Genomic DNA, 12215 nt, shown 5'->3' with positions numbered 1-12215 from the left:
TAGAATTAATCAATTATAAGCCATCTCATTCAGAGCTTTTCCTTGTTGGGAGGTATAATTCCTGGAACTGTCACCAGAGCTGTGACTTTAAGTAGGCACTTAACCCCCATGAGCCTCCATTATTAAATGGAGATTAACTTATTAAATAGAGGTTATAATATTTCTCTTACCTACTTCACAGGGTGGTCTTGCTAGGTGCCATGAGTAAGTCCAGCTTCTAACTTTGTGAATATATGCTGCAATACTTTTGCAAATGGCTTTCTGAGACCCCATGTGGAGCACTACAGTCCAAGTCCTCAGTTTTGGGGTCATTATATGATAAAAATTCGGAATTTCTGAGTGGCACTTTAAATTTTTCAAATCTTTTACATTCATTGCATATTCATTAGCTTATTTAATACCCCTAACACATAAAGAAGACTATTATAATTTTTCCTACTATAGATGTGAACATGAAGGCCAAGAATAAATACTGTTCAGATGTGAGTGTATTCATCAATCATCATTTTCCATTTTCCCTTTGTAACTTGATTTAGAAGTAGAGATTGCTCTCATATGCCACAGCTGTCCCTCTGAAAACAACCATCTGAAATGTGATTGCAGATATTTGCAAATTCCACCCATGTGCCTTGAGGAAATGGCATAATCACTCTAGTCCTGAGAACCGAACCGTGACTCCTAGAGACACTGCTGTTTGGCTAAAGAGGTTCAACATCCCAGAGAAACGTCCCTCACATTACAGCACACACATTTCACCTCCAGGTCCCCAAGGGAAAAAAACTTGGTGGGAAAAATCATCTCAAGTTATGGATGTAGCTATCGAAGTAGGTGACGGGGGAAATGAATGAGAATAATAGCTAACAAGGCAGACTCCACCCCCTCCCAAAGGACTTCACATATTCCCCTCAATTCAGTGGAACTTTAGTAGAATACCTTTCATCCAGACCTCCATTAGGAATAAGGTTTAGAATCATAGAATTTTCATGTTAGATGTGACCTGGTTAGACTTGACAGAGGAGGAATCTGTGCCTCAAGGAGCACAAGTAAGTTGTCCAAGTTTACAAAGTTCAGTCTGGTAGATGTGGGATCAGAAGGTAGGACTTCTGACCCCCAGTAAAATGCTTTTCCTACTGATGTGATTGGTGCTTGCTCTTGAAGTTTGGTTCTAAAAATGTCACATGATGAGCTGGTAGATTGCTGGCCATGAGCCCAAGCTTAGCCGTATAGAGAAGTTCTAAGTTATCATCAGCTCACTCACACTACTTTGCAAGACTTCTTGTAATTCCGTAAAGTTATTAATTCATCTGTGGACTTGATATCACCATTACAAGGAAGTATGAAGTGAACAATTAAGAACGGGCAGAATTCTGGGAATGAAGGTGGAGAGCAGAAAAGAAGAGGAAGAGGTGGGAAGATAGACTATCTTAACTTTTATTCATTTCTCATTTGAAAAGGGACTGGAATTCTATACGACCAACCCAGTTAAAAAATTTTTTTTAAAAAAAGGTAAAAGACCAAACCCAAAGAAGCCACTCTTCATCCAATCAGTGTTTTGGGGACAGCTTTTCTGCAATGAAATATCGATTTATTACTTTGTTCTCCAGGTTTGTAAATTGACGGCATTGGAACTGTGATTTCCCCACTTCGTGTGGGCCATCACAATTGGACAGTATTTTGCATTCTAATTACCGTTGACCTTGGGTCCTATTTGGCACAGATGTCTCTTCCAAGGGTTGACGGTTAAAAGAATAACTGTCAATAGGTGGCCACTGTTTCAATAAATATTTTCCTACTCAGAACTATTCATCAATGCTTCTCTAACATTGAAAAGAGCGATTTACATTTTTAAATGTCACGTTTTTTTTCTGTTTATTTTTTGTTTTTTCTCTTTTTCTGCGGCACGTGGGCCTCTCACTGTTGTGGCCTCTTCCGTTGCGGAGCACAGGCTCCGGACGCGCAGGCTCAGCGGCCACGGCTCCCGGGCCCACCTGCTCCGCGGCATGTGGGATCTTCCCGGACCGGGGCACGAACCCGTGTTCCCTGCATTGGCAGGCGGACTCTCAACCACTGCGCCACTAGGGAAGCCCTAGATTTTTAACTTATTTTAGAACATGTTTTTTGTTGTTGTTGTTGTTGTTGTTGTTGTTGTTGTTGTTGTTGTTGTTGTACGCGGGCCTCTCACTGTTGTGGCCTCTCCCGTTGCGAAGCACAGGCTCCGGACGCACAGGCTCAGTGGCCATGGCTCACGGGCCCAGCCGCTCCACGGCATGTGGGATCTTCCCGGACCGGGGCACGAACCCGTGTCCCCTGCATTGGCAGGCGGACTCTCAACCACTGCACCACTAGGGAAGCCCAAATGTCACGTTTTGAATTAGATTACAGAAGAAATAATACGTTGACCAATTTTCCACTTGCTGTTGGTTGACTACTAATTTGGTTGTAAAACGGTTTTTATGTTGTGGTTGTTGTTTAGACTAAACTAGGCATTCAAGTGAGTTTGAAATTGCTGCTTTCAAATTGACTCATAGTCAAAATATACAGAAAATACTTTATACAGGTACATATCGGGTTAAGTAGTAGTTTTTTAAATCCCTCAATTTCGTTTGAAGATAAGATAATAATGGACATAGAATAAAATAACTTAAACTTTCCTTCGAGTAAAAAATGTAAAAGTTAAATGATATAGAAAATAATGTACTTATAAAAACGGAAATAACAGGTGCTTTGCCTTTATAATTTTTTTTCCTCATAGAACACACATGTGGTGAAACATCTGGTATGATTCAGCAAAGAAATACAAATTTATAGCATTTTACAGTTGAACTAAGAAATAGCTTGATTTTACATGATAACCATCCTATCATATGTTTGTGGAAAGCAAAATTTATATGGCGTCAAAAGCTAAAAATTTACCTCAATTTTTAATTTCTAGTACCCAAAGCATATTTAAACTCCAGTTAAAAATACATTGTGGATACTCCAATAAAAATCTTTTAAAAATACAGAATGGTGGGCTTCCCTGGTGGCGCGGTGGTTGAGTCCGCCTGCCAATGCAGGGGATGCGGGTTCATGCCCCGGTCCAGGAAGATCTTACATGCCGCAGAGCGGCTGGGCCTGTGAGCCATGGCTGCTGAGCCTGCGCGTCCGGAGCCTGTGCTCCGCAACGCGAGAGGCCACAGCAGTGAGAGGTCCGTGTACCACACACACACACACACACACACACACAAAATACAAAATGGGAAAAGAAAAAATCTTATTGCATTTAGTTGGCATTAGATAAAATGATAAATTTTGTCATTTAAAAAAATACATTGTGGAATAAACTATCTTGAAGGGTAGAGGTCAACAGTGAAAACAAGAACTAGCTCTGAACTTTGGAAATTGAGCTTACTGTTTTTCCTCAACTCGCATACAGGACCTTCTGTTTATCGTTGAGAGTAAGCAGGACAATGTCTGAGGTCCACCATCTCCTAAAGATTTTACCTCTGAAACTTACGAGATTTCTGGGCAGATTCAAGACAATGTGCCCTCTTCTGAAGGAGCAAGACCTCATGGGAAGTTTCCAAATGGACTTCATGCAGAAGGGTCCCAAATGCTGGGGAGCCAGCTGGGCCCCTCACTCCTATTCTTCTCAGTTTGGTGGTGAGTGAACTCAGGATTCTGGGATGGCTCATCTGTCATAGGATGGATGCAGGGAGCAGAAATAATTGGGTCTGCGCTGCTCACCCATCCTTTCAACCAACATCCTTTCAACCATTTTGCCAGCTGTTCATAGGGCCAGATACATCACCAGATGGTAAAAATCAACGTTCCCACATGCAGCAAACATTACTGAGTGAGCGACTTTGGCCTTGTGATGAAGACGACAAAGTGAGTCACCGTCCCTTCATGAAGCTTATAGAAAACAACCTGTATTCCCAGCTCACTGTTTGGTTTGCTAGTAGTAACCATGGGCTCTTCTGGAGACGGAACCATTTTTTCCTTTGACCTTTAGATAGAAGTCCCTCCCAGCAAATGCCTTAGAATTCCTTCAGAGAATCTCCATGTGTGCAACTCGTCCAATAAATTCTCAATAAGCCAGTCACGGAACCATGAAGTGGCTCAGGCATCCAGCTTCCTCCTTCACAGAGGGAAAGAAGGTCTCCTTGTGCTGGTCCTGCTTGGGAAGCACAGCTACAGCAATGCGGCCATTGCTGCCAGCCCAGCTGACACACGGGAACCGCATGACGTCCTCTGCCTCCAAACACAAACCTCTCTGTTCAGCAGCAACTTCTGGCTCCCGAGCCTGTCACTTCTCCCAACCAACACCTCTGTTTGGATGAAATAGCGCTCTGGTCAAGGTATATTTTCAGACATGGAGTAGAGAAAACACTCCCCCACCAGAGAGATTTTCCCGAGAGTCTGTCTCAAGGTAGGAAGAGAGTTTATTTTTCATGGCAGAAATCGTCTGTTTCTATAAATTTTCTCATACAGGATTTCAGGACTTTAATAGCTTCTTTTGGATCTCTTGTATTAGGAAGTTTCTTGATGGTGAGATTCCAAGTGATTTTTTAAATCCATCAATTATGGCAGGAGTCGCAAAACCATGGCCCCTGGACCAAATCCTGCCTACCACCTGTTTTTGTAAATAAAGTTTTATTGGAACACGGCCACACCCATTCATTCACAGGTTGTCTATGGCTGCTTTCTTGCTACCACGGCAGAGCTGAGTCATTGGGACAAAGACTGTACGGCACACAAAATATAAAATATTGATTATCTGGCCCTTTACAGGAAATGTTAGCCTACCCCTGCTGTAGGGCGTACAAGCCAGCCTCCCACGACCTACCAATGCCTGCTCTCATTCTCACTCTAAGATCAACCCACGTTACTGTTCTTTCCAGCTCTCCTTTCTCGTTCATCCTTGTTATTGAGCCATGATATTCTAGACACAGAGCACCTGCCTCTCCCAAATGATTGTTGACATTCTGTCCCAGCCTTCAAATTCAACTTCTCAATGAGTCTGCGCTCAAAGAAGCAGAATGGGTCACCTGCGGTTCCAACCCCAGCCCTCACGTTTGCCATCTTCTCTTTCCCAGAGGGTATACAAATATATTTTTGTGCACAGCTGTGTCTTGGACTGTATTTTCCTGATGGATAGATCCTTTCACTTTTATCTCATAAATTTAATTTCCTTTCTTGTTATGTACCAGATGCATTGCTGTGTGGTATTAGTAAGCCCATTCTGTAGATGACAGACTGAGGTCCAGAGAGGTTTGGCTATTTGCTCAAATTTACCAACTCGTAAGTAGCAGAGCTGGAATTTAAAGCCAGGTCAGCCTCATTCCCAATTGTATGCAAAAGGACTTCATTTCCAGTACAGCACCACGGAATAATAAAGAATAACTATTTTGACCATTCTAACGGAAAAATTTCAAAATCATTTATCTGCCATGTCACTTAGATCACACCAAACATAAGTTAACCTCTTCAGGATGATGCAACATCCTAACTATTCAAAAAAGTTTTATGGTGGTGTAGAAGAATTTGAATCTACGATATGACAGCAAGTCATTGCCAACTGTGCTTGAAATCCTGCGTCCACCCTACTCTGATGGGGTAAAAAGAGTACCCGTCCCTCCACCCAGATGGATAGACTTGCTTATAGGTTTCCACCCATGGTTGGTTGAATCCACAGATGCAGAACCCGCAGATACAGAGGGCCGACACTGCTGATACTTGCAGTTCCATGGTATATCTTCGGGTCGACTGTGTCTTATTGGTCTATGAATTTTCTGCTGTAGCTGGCATCTCTAGAATCTAGTCTTGCTCCAGGAAGATTTATTGTTGCTGCTGATTGAGACCCAAACGCTTGTCATCACCCTGCCTGTCACCTTCAAGGTGTTGCTGACAGCAGACAGATAAGGACCAGTCCCAGGGTCCAGCCAGCCACAGCTCTCCACTGGACTGTCTGGGAAACAAGCGGCTAACCATAATTTAACAATGCCCTGGTGCCGCAGAGCACATGAATGGAACCACCTCTCATCCTGCTGCTGTGGTGTCCTGTGGCCCGGCCGGAAGAGGCGTGGACCCAGGGCACGGAGGGATGCTGTGCCTTCAGGTAGGGGTTCTGGACCTACCGGAGTTCTTCAAAAAGGAATGGGTATAGGGTCAAATTTGGGACCTGTCTTAGTGCTCCAAAAAACTCTTCACACGGGAAGGGACAGTCTTACTTCTTAGTGGTTCTCTGATGTAAACAATGGGCTGGTGAGTGGTATTTCTAGAGAATCAAGTTCCAACTTGCCCTAAGGAAGCCCTTCTAAAAAGCCTTTCTAGGGGGCCGAGCTGTGAGGCCACTCCGAGGGAACTCATGCATTAACTACACAGAGGAAAGGTCTTTTCAACCTTGAAATTCTCTATTTCCAAGACTTTGGAAAAGTTATCCCTTAACTTCCAATGAACTGCTGATAAAGTTTTGAAGTTCTGACCCACGTTCTCCAGGCAAGGTTTCCGAGCAGCTGCTTTCTGACTGGAGTGAACACGGGGATTGCCTGGGGGCCTGTTAAAATCCAGATCTTGGTTCAGTGGGTTTGGGATGGGGTATGAGATTCTGTTTGGGGGACAAGCTCCAGGACATGATGCTGCTGGCTCAGTACCACCTTCTGAGTAGCAAGGTTTTAAAGAGCATGTGGATTAGGAGGAGTTCATGAGAAATCACCCCCATCCCCCATGTGGAAGTCCAAGTTCTGCCCTGGTTCCCATGCCCCCATCTTTGCCTTGACTCCACCTAAGTAAACGTTCTGCTTCTAAGTGAAGTTACTATATAATTTCTCATCCATTCTGGGACACTTTGGGAGTGAAAGATACGTTATATTGGGACATATTGGAACTGAGATGTTTTTCATATAAGGCCCTCTAACTGAGGGATTTTTACCCCATAAAATGTATGGTCTTACATCTTCCTTTATTTCTAAAACAGCATTTCTTGTGTTGCATTTGCTTTTGTGGCTAAAGGACACATCCTGTGTTATCTGCCCAAAGGGAAATGGGACAAGAAGCAAAAAAACTATTCAAAAGGTAAATGAACTATTTAGGATTTGATGTGTATTCATGAGTCATGGGGTAGAAAGAGGAACTGAGCTGCACCAGGTCAGTAAACCACAAACTCTCTGAATCAATAGCATTCAGTTTGCTGTTCTAATAATGGCAAACACCAAGGTGTAGCGGAGTGGGTGTGAGGGGTTTCCTTCTCTTTTTTTTCCTTATATGATGCTTGAACATGGTGTTAAGTTCATCCAGAGAAGGCAGGAAGGTCTCTGCTTCACTGTCTGGAAAGGAGCGGGGCCTCTGCCTGAGGAATGAGAGTGTCACCTGGTAGGTGTCCTTCTGTTGAACCTAAGAGTGGTTAGGTGTGTCCTGTATTTCATTTATTTCTCCCAAAGACCCACCAGGCTGGCAATGCTCCCCACCATAACCAAGGAGGAAGCAGGGCTTCCAATGAAGCCCTGAAGGAAATACCCCAGATGAGGCTGGGGTTTGAACTCGTGCCCTGCAGACTCTGAAGCCATTGTTCATGTTTGTCAAAGAACAGTTTGTTAACCCCAGGAGGCTGCAGTCATCTTCCATGCCTTCATTTTGCAGGTGAGGAAACTTGGCCCAGAGGATGAAGGATTTTGCAACCAACATAATGCAGCAAAGAGCAATGCAGTGGAGTAAGAAGCAGGCTTTTGATTTCTGGATTCGTGTTCCTTCCATTCCCCAGCGCTGTCTGAAGCATCCACATACGCACAGTGTTGTAAGAGGCTACTCAGACATCTTGCCATTGTCAGAATAAGAGTTCGGGACAGCTATTCTCTGTATACTCAATTGTGCAAAACACATTTTTTTTCCTCTGGGTTAAGTAAGACATTATTTTATTTCGTTACCTAATATGAAAATTGCCAACATCCAACTAAGGTTTTTCAACCTACAAAAATAATTCTATGTGACCCAACCTGATCTTTGGTTAAGTTGTAAGAAAGAAAGTAATGGCCATGATGGATTGGCAAAACTCTTAGGAAAATGAATCTAAGAAATAGAAGGAATGGGACTTCCCTGGTGGTCCAGTGGTTAAGACTTTGACTTCCAATGCAGGGGGTGTGGATTCAATCCCTGGCCAGGGAGCTAAGATCCCACATGCCTTGTAGCCAAAAAACCAAAACATAAAGCAAAAGTAATGTTGTAACAAATTCAATAAAGACTTTAAAGATGGTCCACATCAAAAAAATCTTAAAAAAAAAAATAGAAGGAAGAATTATCATCAGCAGATCTTTCAAAGTCCTCCTTGCTCTTAGTTTATCACGAATTCAGCTTGTACAAAGGACAAGGTGAATAGGGGGAGACTTGAAATTAGGGGCTCATTATTGCAGGTCAAATCCAAACTCCTGGCAGATGAGAATTGATGAGGAAGGAGGAGGGAGGGTCAGGAGACTAGAAATATGGCCTTTCTGGACCTGGCCTGCTTGGGTGTCAAGGTTCCATTCAAGCCCAACCTTCTGTAAATGAATATATTTCTTATTTTAAGTATGTATGTATTAATTTATTTATAAATTTTACTTTATTTTAGAGTACAGTTGATTAACAATGCTGTATTAGTTTCAGGGGTACAGCAAAGTGATTCAGTTATACATGTATCTATTCTTTTTCAAATTCTTTTCCCAGTTAGGTTATTACAGAATACTGAGCAGAGTTCCCTGTGCTATATAGTTCCCTGTCCTTAGGAGTCATCTATTTTAAAACGAGCAGTGTGTACACGTCTATATATATATATATATATGTATTTTTTTTTTTTGCGGTACACGGGCCTCTCACTGTTGTGGCCTCTCCCGTTGCGGAGCACAGGCTCCAGACACGCAGGCTCAGCGGCCATGGCTCACGGGCCCAGCTGCTCCACGGCATGTGGGATCTTCCGGGACCGGGGCACGAACCCGTGTCCCCTGCATCGACAGGCGGACTCTCAACCACTGCGCCACCGGGGAAGCCCACGTCAATATATTTTTAAATCCTCCTGTTAATCCTATGGTTGCCGAACGTCTAAACCTGCTCTTTATCTCAATATTAGAGTCTAGACCAAAGGTTCTCGAGCTTTGTGGTCTCTGAACCCCTTTACATTTCTAAAAAGTATCGAGGACTTCAAGAGCTTCGCACTGTGTGGGTTTTATCTATTGAGAGTTCATGTACTGGATATTAAAACTGAGACATTTAAAAATATTTATTTAGTAATTCATTTTAAATAAAAGGATAAACCCATTCCATGTAACATAAACAGAATGTGAGAGCGTTGCTGGAAGGGATGAGCAGTAACTCCGTGGCGGTGGATGAGAGTTCCCGTGCCTCCCCAGCGTTTGGTGTTGTCAGTGTTCGGGATTTTAATCATGGAGGTAATTTTTCAAATCCAAGTTTCCGTGTGATGTGTTAAAGTTTTTTCAACTGTTTATATTTAGTGTGAATGTGACCCGAAGATCATTTTCCAAGGAGGCTCTACCAGGGGAAGAGACCAGATTAATACTGAGGAGGAGAAAGGCCCAGAAAGGGAAGACTGCAACTGTGAGAATCAGCGCCCTCTGCCAGGACTCTTGGTGGGCCAGACCTGATCTGCTGAAAGTTGCCTCTAGTCCTCCAGGTTTCTGCCCTTCCTCCCCCATCTGGAATGAGTGCTAACTCTAACAGGACCCTGTCGCCTCTCTTCCAGCTCTGTTCTTGCCTTCTTCCATATTTCCTCCAATTCACACCTGAAGCCCAAGTTATCTGCACTGCTGATGAGCTGTCAGATGATGGTAGAACATGCGTTAGCAGAGAAACACACCCCCGCAGTTACTGTAACACAGAGTTTAAAATAAAGGGTTGTTCCTATTAATACAGAACTGAAAGGGCAAAGGGGGACCCCAAGGTGTCACAAGGCAGCCACAGCAGAGGCAGCTGCCCCCTTGGGCCGGGGGTCCAAGAGGAAGAGGTTGTGATGATCAACCAGGAGTTGGGAGGGATAGCGGCTTGTGCTGGAGGCTGCTTCTGGGCGTTGGAAAACGGCAGAGTTCAGCTGGTGCCATGGAGGAGCTGCCAGTGCCGGGGTGAAGAGGCGCTGCTTGGAGATGCTGGCGGGAAGAGGGGCGTCCTGGGGGAGGGAGCTGGTCCCTTTCTGGCACGCTGAGCAGAGACAGAGCCCACGGGGAGCGGCTGGCAGAGCCGCACTGAGGTTCTGCAGGGCCCCAGCACTGCATCCCAAGGCCGGCTCTGAAGCAAGCATCACCCGACCGCTGCCGTGACAAGCCCCAGGCTCATTATTGCACTGGACTTGGTACCAGGTCTCCTGTCTGATCTAATACTGCCTCCCTGTTGGACTCATAAAAGAGGCCTCACGTAACTTTGTCTCGTATCTGCCCACCCCAGTCTTCCTTGAGTTGTCCTGAAGAGACTGAACCTCCAGAAAGCTGGGTTCCTGTAAGAGCGGCCGGCCACCAGTTTGGAGCAGCTCAGCGCAAACCACAGCCCCTGCCATTTTCAGGAGATCGCCCCTCCTCAGCCCCTGCCACGAGTTCATCCGCGGATGGTGGGGAAAGAAAGACAGTGCCTGGCTGGATTGAGCAAAAGGGACCTCCGAGTTCTGTTTCCAATTATCCTCTACCCTCCTCATTTCCCTATGATCACATCTGATCAAGCTCACCTCCATCTTTATTTACCCTCAATCCATCTTAAAAGGAAGCTCCTGTTTTTCACTGACCTCCCCACTGCTCCCCACTGAGCAGCCCGCGGATGGAGGTTGTACAATATCAATTTGCTGGTCTAATTCGCCCCCTGGTGGCCAAATGACTCAAGGTGTCTTAGGTGTTCCCAGGCTTGCCACCTTCAGGGACTTAAAAAAAAAAAAAGGTATAAAGCCAAAATATGAAAAAAAAAACTGACTAAAAAAATTAAAATCACACCATTTCTGCGATAAAAATATGTTTCTGTTTAAAAAAAAACAGTCACTCCATTTTTTATTAGATTTTTCACATATTTCTGGTTGTTTTTATGAACGCCTCAAACTCCAGGCTGTTTTCTAATATTCTGCTGCTACCTTATAGTTTCTGCTGTTGAGACAAATCAGAGGGTTCACGTCTGAGACTAAAGATATAGCAGTGGACCTTTAGTGACCTATAATTTGATATAAAGCAAGCGTCCTTTATTGTTCAATAAGACACAATATACCCACTGCACCACCCAGGATATTTTATAACTTAAAATGTGAAAGTTCAGTGATCTGTAGGTTAATAAAGTCCATCAAAACTCCCAGAGGTTTAAAGACCTTGAGAGAGAAGCCAGGTGACTGGTATCCTCAGGTGACTCTGATAGACTACTTTTCTGGAATCATCTCTGAATAAATTCCTCCCAGGGGCACTTTCTTCTCTCTCCACTGACCCTGCTCTAGGTACACCAGTGGCCTGAAGTAGAGGAACATTCCCAGGTGGGGCACTGACTTTCCTGGGGTCAAAGTGCAAACTCTGACTCCAAGCCCAGGCCTAGCTTTCACCCCCGTGTGAGTTGGAATCTTGTCACCCCCTCCCTGAGCCTTTGTTTTCTCAGCTGTCCAGTAAGGACAGTGGCTACCTTGCAGGGGACCCAACTCCCTGAAAACAGCCATTTTATCTGTTTGTGGTCACCTTTCTGTCCTTAATCCTTGAGAATCGAAACCAATATGACCTGATCAACAGCAAGGTCCTACTGTATAACACAGGGAACTATATTCAATATCCTATGATAAATCATAATAGAAGAGAATATTAAGAAAGGAATGTATATATATATCTGAATCACTTTACTGTACAGCAGGAATTAACACAACACTATAAATCAACTGCACTTCAATTTTTAAAAAATTTGAAAAAAAGAGGAAACCGGGCTTCCCTTGTGGCGCAGTGGCTGAGAATCTGCCTGCCAATGCAGGGGACACGGGTTCGAGCCCTGGTCTGGGAAGATCCCATTGCCGCGGAGCAACTAAGCCCGTGTGTCACACTACTGAAGCCTGGAGCCCGTGCTCCGCAACAAGAGAGGCCACAACAGTGAGAAGCCCGTGCACCGCGATGAAGAGTGGCCCCCGCTCACCGCAACTAGAGAAAGCCCACGCCCAGCAACGAAGGTCCAATGCAGCCAAAAATATAAATAAATAAATAAATAATTTTTTTTTTTTAGAAAAAAGAAGAAACCAACATGCCCTGTTAAAA

This window comes from Pseudorca crassidens, chromosome 15 (assembly GCF_039906515.1).
Source record: "Pseudorca crassidens isolate mPseCra1 chromosome 15, mPseCra1.hap1, whole genome shotgun sequence".
NCBI lineage: Eukaryota > Metazoa > Chordata > Mammalia > Artiodactyla > Delphinidae > Pseudorca > Pseudorca crassidens.
The sequence above is the reverse complement of the archived record's forward strand: the minus strand, read 5'-3'. Positions refer to the sequence as shown.